The 10,565-nt window shown below is 37.5% G+C and overlaps 1 long non-coding RNA gene across 1 annotated transcript in view; it reads right to left on the bottom strand.

The window, feature by feature from the left end:
* Positions 1–8,805, bottom strand: part of LOC107758085 (uncharacterized) — a 33,126-nt gene extending 24,321 nt beyond the window's left edge. Inside the window, exon 1 of the long non-coding RNA XR_001641988.1 lies at positions 8,250–8,805. This is a non-coding gene — a long non-coding RNA (uncharacterized LOC107758085). The remainder of the gene's footprint in view (positions 1–8,249) is intronic.
* Positions 8,806–10,565: the final 1,760 nt, after the last annotated feature.

Genomic DNA, 10,565 nt, shown 5'->3' with positions numbered 1-10,565 from the left:
TTATATATATATATATTTTTTTTTTTTTAAGGTCAAAAGGGTTTATTAGGTATACCTTCAATGCTTAAACAGATAGTTCACCCAAAAATGAAAATTATCTGAATATTTATTCAATTCATATTTTGTAAATCGCAAGCCGTTTTCACATGATTACAACAATTTTGATATTTGAAAGTGCTGAATGGTCAATTAGAAATGAATGTTTTACCATGTTTTTGTTAAAGTACTACCTCATTTTTGAGACTTTTAACCATTGCACCTTTTAATTCCAGTTCTTTGTAAATCAAAAAATTAACGCCATAAGTACCAACAATCATCATTACAGGGGAAAGAATACAGTAAATTTTCTCTTATGAGAGAAACTGCACTCCATCACCGGCGCATAAAGCTAAATATTTAAGTTTTTAATTAAGCCAGTATACACACACTCTGCCATCCAGCCAATTGCAGCGCTGGGGGAACAAACTCAACAGGAATCTTGGACACACCCAGAGTAATTTCCATTCCACCTTAAATGTAGGGCAAAGTTCTAGCTCAATCCAGCCAAAGAGTTTGTACTAAAGGAAAAAAAGGCTTGTTGTGTTGACTGTGGAGTGTTCGGAGCCTCACAGCTGTGTGCTGTTGTTTTCGGCACGCTGAAAGCTTCTCGATATCACATTATTCTTTCATAGCTCACCTTAGCACCGCGACTTGTAACTCATCTGGAAGCTCAGATCACCTGACCAGATAAGAAACACTTTGTTCCAAACATTGGATCTTACTGTCCTTCCAACGCACTACAGACGGCCTTTAATAGACCCAAAACACAGATCTACAATTGACGAAACATTTCACCTTCCTCCTGCCTGACCTGTGATAAGACGGATTACGCCGTCGCCTCATAAATCCATCGTTGTTTTTATGACCAGGTGATACTGTGGTGGTGCGTTAATGGTTATATGACATAACACAGACCTGCAGTTCTTGTTTTTAATATTCCTGATGTAAATATGCCTTCCCTGGACGCCTGTCTGTGTGCCTGAGAGGATGCACTACTCTTCAAACAACATGAAAGCAGATGGCAGCACAGGGACAAACGCTGTCCCTTAGCAGAGGTGATCTGAAGTGTGGCATCATGCAGTCTCAGGTGAGAGGCCATATGTTAGGCTGTGAAACGTTTGCACAGGCCAGCATGAAGAGGTCCGTTCTGGTTCTGCAGCGGCGGAAATTAAGTGGTATTAGAATAGGGCATGGGTCGGCAACCTTACACCGCGTCTAAACCGGACACGTGCAGACATCGCAACACATCAAAATGATCAATCAAGATGATTGACTGATTGATTATAATCAATGGAGCTGGACTTTAGCCCATTCATGGATGGACACCCAGTTTCTATTTTCAAGATACGACTATATTTTCTTCTTCATTTATCTGAAATAAAATTATTTTTTGATATGAAATGATTTATTTAAATTGATATGAATGTATTTGATATACATATTTTTTATCCTCTGACCATTACATCTGAGCCAGATTGTATTTTTATTCTTATAAAAAAAAATTTTTATTAATATTTTCATGCTAACAGCTGATAAAAACATCACAATAATCTACAAGTAATCCACATGACACCAGTTCATCAGTTAATATCTTGAGAAGCGAAAGGCTGCATGCTTTGAAGCAAAAACTTCAAGCTGTGACTTCCGGCTCTATCCATTACATCGCTTTCTCCAATGAAAAATGCGTCTTGTCTGAATAAAGAGAGAAATATGCACAGATCAAGTCCAAAACCGTTCTAAACAAATATGTCTTTTATACTTGTGGATTATTGTGATGTTTTGTGATCAGCTGTTTGGACTCTCATTCTGACGGCACCCATTCACTGCAGAGGATCCATTGCTGAGCAAGTGATGGAATGCTACATTTCTCCAAATCTGTTCTGATGAAGAAACAAACTCACCTACATCTTGGATGGTCTGAGGGTAAGTAAAGTTCTTCAAAACACAAATGAAGATGTTTTTACTGGAACCTATTTTCTGTCCAGTCATTGAAAGTTCATGCAACCCAAAGTTCACAAAGGAAAACCATAGACTGAGAAGATTAATCCACTGACTCATTCATTAACATGAAACAATACACATTCATCGAGCTCATAAAATATGGTGAACACAGAAGCACAACCGTGTCTCCTAATCAAGTCTCTGCCAACAGGTTGGTTTGGCTGCAGGGTAAATGAATGTGTATGCGGGCGGCACATGGAAATCATACTATTAACGCTCACCTATCAAAATATTACCTTCTACATATGAGCTAAACCAAATGTCACGATTAATTTTTATGACCAAAGCTGTGCCTATATATTAAAAAAATTTAAAAAGTTATTTATTTATATTTAAATTATACCAGTCGTTCAGGATAAGATGCAGTTCTTAATGTCTTATGCAATTTAATTAATTAATATGTTTTGTAATATATATATATATATATATATATATATATGTAAAATTTTATTAAATATTAATTATAATGGAATTTATAGAATTAACTATAATTAGAAATAGAATTAAATTATTCAATGTTTTACAAAAATGTTGAGTGACTGACCTTTCTGAAATGGTATCTCATACGAGTATCCAAGGCAACCAGACATTTCCATCTTTGTCATACTAGTGAAGTCAGATTTATAACGTCTCCCCACCTACTTTTCGGGTTGTTCCAATGCCCCTGTCTAGCGTTTGTGGTGCTCAGTTAGTATCCAGCTTGTGTCAGTCAGTGATCTCACTTCCTGCTTTCCCCCCATCGTTTCCCCATTCACCTTTCACTGTATCTATACAAAATAGTCAAAAAGAATCTCAAGAATTCAAGCGCATTATCAGATAAATGTTCCTTCTGGCTAAAATGTGACATCACAATGTAGTCTAGTTTAGTTCCTTAAAGCAGTTGTTTATCCTCTACTGTTTTCACAGAAGCAGAAGTGAATTGTAGGTTGGAACTGGAGGTCAACTCAGGTCACTCTAACCACACTCAATTCCTCAGCAAACTCACAAGTGTCCAGGAAGAAAGTTTTTCTGTAACACACAAACCAGTGCATGCAGGCTTCTAAATTCACACACGTTTTATAGGGAACTTTTTTTTTAAATATTACAATAATGAATCTTATCCGGTTAAATACATAGAGACAACTATAAAAATGGAATTTCTAGGTCGATTCCTCTGGAAAAAACTGTGTAAACACTGTGACTCTGTGCAGCTATCAAAACATTGCTCTGTTTATTTAAGAATCCCAACTAACCCGACACAGCAACATTGACTGCATCAGTGGTGTGGGTTTGAGTGGACTGTCTGCTTGTTTAACCAATGACAGATGGAGGGAGTGTTCCGAAACCTGTTTGCAGAGACTTTTGAATGGCTGTACAGGAGAGGTCACGCGGAAAGCCCTTATATGGAAATGGTTTGGGCGTGTATTATGCTAATTAAGTAACTGTATACACACAATCCCTCATTAAGTACAATCAGGATTTGACAGCTTATAATGAGAGTAGGAACACATTTGCTTGCATACACACTTGTGGTGAATTCACCAGAAAGTTTGCATGAGAAACTTGACATCTCACATAAAGTCAGCGACATACTAGTCTGTAACTATATAAGAGTGTCCACAATAAATACAAATAAAAAAAACTTTTTTTTTTTTAAATTATGTGCCAAGCTCTTAAAACATACTGTTGCATTCGTATTCATGTATTTGTTTTACTATACTTTTGTTTGTTTACCATTTAAAAACTTTGAATGCTTATATCTTCTAAATGCGAATTTTGTCACTGTTTTGGAGCACACTGCCTTATAGATAACCTTAAGACTAACATATTGATACCAACGCCCAAAAAAACTTTAATTTTGATTTCATGGGGACTTTAAGTATATTATTAGTCAAATCTGTTTAACAAATATCAGATATATATATTATTGCGTTTTAGCAAGTCGCACCGCATGACACTTTACAATTAAATTCCACCACCTTAAATGTGCACCACCTTAACAGAGGTCCTCTCTATATTCTTTCCTGATTTATATATCATGAAATATTTCTAATAAATAATAAATATTTATGACAGTACTAATAAGGTTTTCTTTTTAAGAATTCGATTTTTTGTAATGAGGCTTTTTTTCTTATTATGATATCAGGACAGTTGTACCACCCTGACAATTTTGACTTAATGCTCTCAAAAATTTATTTCAATTTAGAAATTAAGAATGTGCATCATAGAAGAAGTGTTACGTCCTCAACATAACATAGTTATTCAAGTCACTGTATGTATGAACTATATTGTTGCAGAATAAATTAGATGGAATTGCTGTCATGTAATGATGTAACCATACAATTATCTGTAAATGAGGACTGATGTCTTGTCTCAAAGCAAAATTATGTTGGGTAAACACCTACCACCAATGCACTATAATGTCTGTACCGTACTGTCCCTCCAGCGTGACTATGCAAAGGTCGAAATATCGGAAATGTGTTTAAAAATCATATCACCGTTATTGAAAAAAATTATATCGCGATACAAATTGATATTGAATTATTGTCCAGCCCTAGGTTGGAGCTAAACTCTGCAGAGCATTGGCCCTCCAGGGCAAGATTTGAGGAACCCTGGGCTACAGGGTAAAGGGTCAGACATGGGTAGGTGAATTTTCTAAACAAAACCAGCACATTCGCCATTCACAGATGATGCACCATCACCTCAATTTGAGATTGACGTCACATTTCCCTCATCTCCGCGACATTACAACTGGAGCTTTAACACTGTAGATTAATCTAGATCACTTTAAAGCCAGATCCCTCGAGCGGTTCGCTCTAAAACACTCGCTGATGTCTACGAGGTGTTGAGCCAATGTGGGGCAGAGCACACTGTGAGCCTTGAGCCTCAAAGACAATTCAGATCAAGTTGCAAACTCTGTGAGCTTCTAAAAATAGCGTGGTAGGATATCACGCTCACAGCACTAGCTAATGGCCTGCATGGCCAGTGGGCTAAAGAGCAGCCAAACACTGCCAGAAATACACTTCACACATTCTCTCTCTCCGCTCACACTGCTGACTACTACTGACGGTCTGTCGGGTTCTTATGATGGAGGAAAAATTGGGAAAAGACGTGTTTAATTTAAACAGACCTCTGTGCCAAAACTATCAGGAGAAACCGCAGGATTATCAGCTCTGTCTGATCTGGGGTCAGCTCATAGTATCACTATCTCTGCCTCTATCACACACACCACTAACTTAATCAGCTTGCGTCACTGAGGCCCTGGAGATCTGACAGGAAAAAGAGAATTAGGGGAACATGGGTAGCACCTTTTAGTGAGGGGTTTGAATGGGATGCAAACGTTTATTCAAATATAAAGAATGAAGGCTATTTTATTTCTTAATACACACTCCTGATTCAGAGGCGCACATTATTTCAAATTTAAAAATAATCAAAAAAAGTATTGTGCTCTGCCTCTGAAGCTACTAACATTTTCGTGTGATGTCATCAAGCCCCCACTTTCACGATCCAATCAATTCACAATAGATTAAATCAAGACCCACAGTGCACTTATCTCACCAAATAACCCATTTTATTTAGGAATATTTCAACCCAAAAATGTATATCTTGTGATCGCTTGCTCATCCAACCCTGCAGAACCATCTTCACTCTAAAAAATAAAGCTCCATGAAGAACTTTTAACATCCATGGAATCTTTTCATTGGACAAAAGGTTCTTTATAGTGGAAAAAGGTTCTTTCAAATTATTAAAATGTATGTTCTTCACACTAAGAAACAAATGGTTATTTTAAGAACTGCTCACTGAAAGGTTCTTTAGGGAACCAAAAATGGTTCTTCTATGGTATCACTGGGAAAACCCCCTTTTTTAACAATGAATCTGGGGCGATCATTGTTTTTTTGTTGGGGGGGGGGGGGGGGGGGGGGGGGGGGACTTTCGAAACCTTTGTTTTTTAGGAATGTCACTCCCTTCCATATAAGAGAAGATATTTTACAGAAGTCCCAGGCACTCATTTCCACACAATGAAAATAAATGAGGCTTTTAAAGGGGTCATATGATGCTGCTAAGACTCTTAACTTTTATAAAGAATATCTCTTTGGATTTGAGACTTTAGTCTTTGCAAATTTACAGATCTTCTTTATGCACCAAGAGCTTGTAACACTCCAAAGAGAAAGGAAAAAATGAAATCGCATCATATGACCCCTTTAATAAACCTTATTTTGAGGTTCACAAGTTTCATATATAGCTTATGAATTGGAACGTAGTTGGAAAGTAAATGGGAATGTAGTGCACCAGTCTTAGTTTTATAGTGTTCAGGCACATCCAATTCTGCAGAATAACTGTGTTCCAAAGTTGACCATGGTTGAATTATTCCTTCAAGACCATTAGTTGTCATGCCAACATCAAAAAAGCTTGCGGGCAGGATAAATATGACTACATCATCTTTGAAAGGTCATCAGATTGTTTTAGATTCTCCAATAAATCAATCATGTGATTTTCCACAACAATATCCGATAATATACTGAGGTGAATTATGCTACAGTGATGCCAAAAAACACTTGGCCCCTTTAAAAACATTTTAATTTTACTCCCTTAGACACAAAATATATCATTGTTTTCTCTGAAACTAGAATACACTTCACTAAATCATTTTGCAACTACTGAAAATTAAAGTCAGTTCCCCTCAAGTTCACACAAGTGTCCTAGCAGAACAACCGAAAAAATTAAATTTCTGACAATGTTTAGAAACCCATATGACTGACTTTATTCCATGAAACATGTCCTGGCCACTTTTTTACTGTACTGGGGTACTGTACTTTTTTTTACAGTACTTGGGGCGGTCAAGAGTCAAAATTACTTTTAAAAAAAACACACGCATAAAGAACTATAAAAGTGGTCCATACAACTAGGCCTTCTGAAACCATATATGACAGCTAACAGAACAAATATGTAGTGATTGCCATCTGTCCTGACTCTCCTTTGCATGTTTACAAAAGTTCACTAGAGAAAATGTCTGGTTTATGAATGAAATCATCTTTTCAATCAATCTGTTGATCCATTTCATAAAACCAGTTTGAATGATTCATTCAATAATTTGACTAACGTGGTTCTTGATTTCAGCTCACTGACTTGATGATCCAATTACAGCAGTTAACAGCTCATCGGAGTTAAATTTCAGTCTGCTCCTCACACAAAGCTGGCTTTGGAATATCATATGAATCACTTCGATGATACTTTGGCCTCCTCTTTGAAGCTTGAAAGCTAATCCCCATTCATAGTAACTACACGAAAAGGAGCAACCTGTACATTCTTCAAACATTCTCCTTCCGTGTTTCACGGAAGAAAGCAAGCAGACAGGTTTCTAACGACACGATGTTAAGTAAATTAACGTCCCCATTTAACTAAGAACATGTTCCATTAATGTTCGACAATAGAGCATGTTTAAATAATCTTAAATCTTCATTCTGAAGTGCATTTTATCATTTGAAACATGCCAAACACACTTCCTGTAATGTTTTGCTTACAAACTCTGCTTGTGCTATCTTTGTTTACAGTAAATGCCTCTTGGATTGATATGTTTTTTTTGTGTGTGATGCAAGGACATTCAAACATTCAAGTGTGTTGAATGTGTGCACAACACTCATTTGCACAATATTCAAATTTCAAAGAGAAACTAATGTCCTGTAGGCCTATGCATGCCCTGTCAGCTGCAGCACACTTTTGTAAAAAGCCCATCTTTAATGCTGACGGTATTACTAGAGACAACCGCTTTTTTTCCATCGACTTCATGAAGGTGATGGTGAGCAGCGGCCACATTCACCGTCACATTCTTCAAGTGCCTGCCTCTTTCTGCTAATCTGTCGAGACATTGTAACTGCCTAGCTCGTTTTCCTCAACCCAGACCTTCAAACGCCCTAACTCACTCTTAAGCAGCAGCTACAAGTCTTTCCTGGCTTTTCGTGTCTTTTTACGGTCACATGGAGACGGGCCCGACGTTACCCCGAGCCTATCGTCAGCTCAGTAGCATCCATTGCATTCAAGAGAGGCAGTTAGCAGGCGAGGCTAACTCCAGGATCCCCTACAGCTGCTGCTGTGACTGCGAGTTCAGCGCCGGAGCGCTACGCTACAGACGCGCCGCGATACATGCAGCTAACTGACAGTTTGATGCTTCGGCGTTTAGTACGCATTCTGCGCCGAGCTTGTGTGGGTGGGTGAGCGCGGAGCTTGCCTACCCCATTCCGCTGTGCGTCTGCGAGCGGAGGCCGATGTCAAGAGTGACGGCCAGCCGACATCACCCGAAGTGTCCGCCGCCACTGCGCAAGATCCTCCTCGGCTGTGTTAAGCGACCAACGCGATGCCCCGAAGGAAAGCCACTGGTTAAATATCAGATGCTTCAAAATGTTGTTCGGCTTCGGCTCCGAGCGGAAGACGAGTCCCGGGGAAGACGGCAGATCATGACTCCGCTGTTGGAGACGCTGTCTGCATATTCCAGCCCGTAGTGTAGAGGTAGCAGAAGGCGCTCAGACAAACAGCCGCTCTCGCGCTCATTACTCACCTCACTGTACACACATATGAGTGACACACACGCACGCACGCTCGCTCGCTCGTTCACCCAGAGCTAGCCTATATCAGGACTGTTTCCTGCTGTTTCAATGAGCTCCTCTCATATTAGAATAGATCATAATCATACGCCATCATCTAATTAGCACACACTTTCACATTAAAATAATAAATATTATCCACAATATCATAGATTTTTATAAATCATTATAAAATTGATAGTTTACAAAGGGCTTTACTGAGAATATATATATATAGATATATGATTGCACATGCAAATAAAATCAAAAAGAAAATAAATACAGAACAATATTTTTTATTTACATAATCTATTACAATACATGTATATACATAATGTATATGTGTGTGTATATATATATATATATATACACACACATGATTGCACATGCAAACAAAATTAAAGAAAATAATAAATACAAATACAGGACACGCACATATATATATATATATATATATATATATATTATGTGCTACATACATTCATATAAAAAGAATCACAATAAAATAATTTCACAATAAAATAATATTTTTTTTTACAAATCATCAAATTAAAAGAAAAATAATATTCAATGTGTGAGTGTTTATCCCATAGTGAAAAAAAAAGTCATTACTATATAATTGTTATATGATCTCACTTATGCCCATGTATTGTTTTGTCTACTACTACAACAATTTGCCAATCACACCTTTCAAATAGCCATGATCATTTAAGACAGATAAAATATGGCCTTACTTTTATTAAAAGAATATGTTTTGGTCAAGTTTGGGATGAAATACTGTAAGTGCACAAGAAATCACTAAGGCGGCAAAAGAAAATTGAGGATCCAAACATTTTGGTGTGTTCTACAAAATATCAAATGCTCAAATTTTTAGCATAGTTAAAGAATATTTTTTTTTTTTTTTTTTTTAATAACACAGGAGCATGTTTCTTTATTGGTTCACTAAAACTGAGGAACACAGTTATGCAATTGTGGTTGGGTGAATAAAGCTCACGTCTGCTTTTTCTGAGACATCAGACACATAACCTGACCTGACAACAGAGGTATCAGATGTATCAGCTCTCTTAGATCACTCCTTACCTGGCATATGCCAAGATCAGCGCTCTCTCCCAGGGAGGCTTGATACCCTCTGATACATTTGGACCCTCATCGCTGGGTGTTCAGACATCATTTCACAGGTGAGCACTCCCTCTGGTGGTGCAGGATACTGTTAAAAGTCCAAAAAGTCTCTTTAGTGAAGCCCTGATGAATTTAGTATTTTACTGTTAGGTTGTCAAAGCAGACACATCTTCTAAAACAAAACTATGATTATGTAAATGTGCATCCTAAAGTGAATTAACCATAGTTCATATCCGACAGGCTTGCACTAAATGCACCAAAAGTTACACCACAGAGAAATCAACCCCTCTCTAAACTGAAGTTACGCTAATCTAATTGTGTGCATACAAATAGCTCCTTTATGAGCTGGTTGTGTTTATATTTTTTACCCTGAGGAAACATGCGTTATAATCACGTATGCATGATGAAACCTAGAGAAATTCAGGATTCTAATTATGCTGTTAAATTTATGTTGTAAACCCTGCTGAATGGACAGAGTGGTTTACACGCACACAAAAAAGGAATGATATTTTGCACTGGCAAAAGTGTATTCCTGAAAAGAACTGGGCTCTTTCTCTTTGTCTCCCAAAACTGGTGTTGTATTACACTCTCAAGTGCCAAGCCTTGAGGAGAAAGTGGGAAAGAGAGAGAGATGAATGAAATATACTAAAAAAAGACAGTAAGAATCTTTGTAGAGATACAAACTTGTGTAAAAATCGTTGGATTTAACCCTCATGCTCAGTTTGGCATCCAATAGACCCTAAGGCCATTCTGCTTGCTTGAAAACACACTTTAAAGTGCTAGTCCACTCAAAAATGAAAATTCTGTCATCATTTACTCAATTTTATGCAAACCTGTATGACTTTCTTT

The sequence above is a fragment of the Sinocyclocheilus rhinocerous genome, unplaced genomic scaffold (genome assembly GCF_001515625.1).
Source record: "Sinocyclocheilus rhinocerous isolate Xijiao unplaced genomic scaffold, SAMN03320098_v1.1 scaffold82, whole genome shotgun sequence".
Lineage (NCBI taxonomy): Eukaryota > Metazoa > Chordata > Actinopteri > Cypriniformes > Cyprinidae > Sinocyclocheilus > Sinocyclocheilus rhinocerous.
The sequence above is the reverse complement of the archived record's forward strand: the minus strand, read 5'-3'. Positions and strand labels throughout refer to the sequence as shown.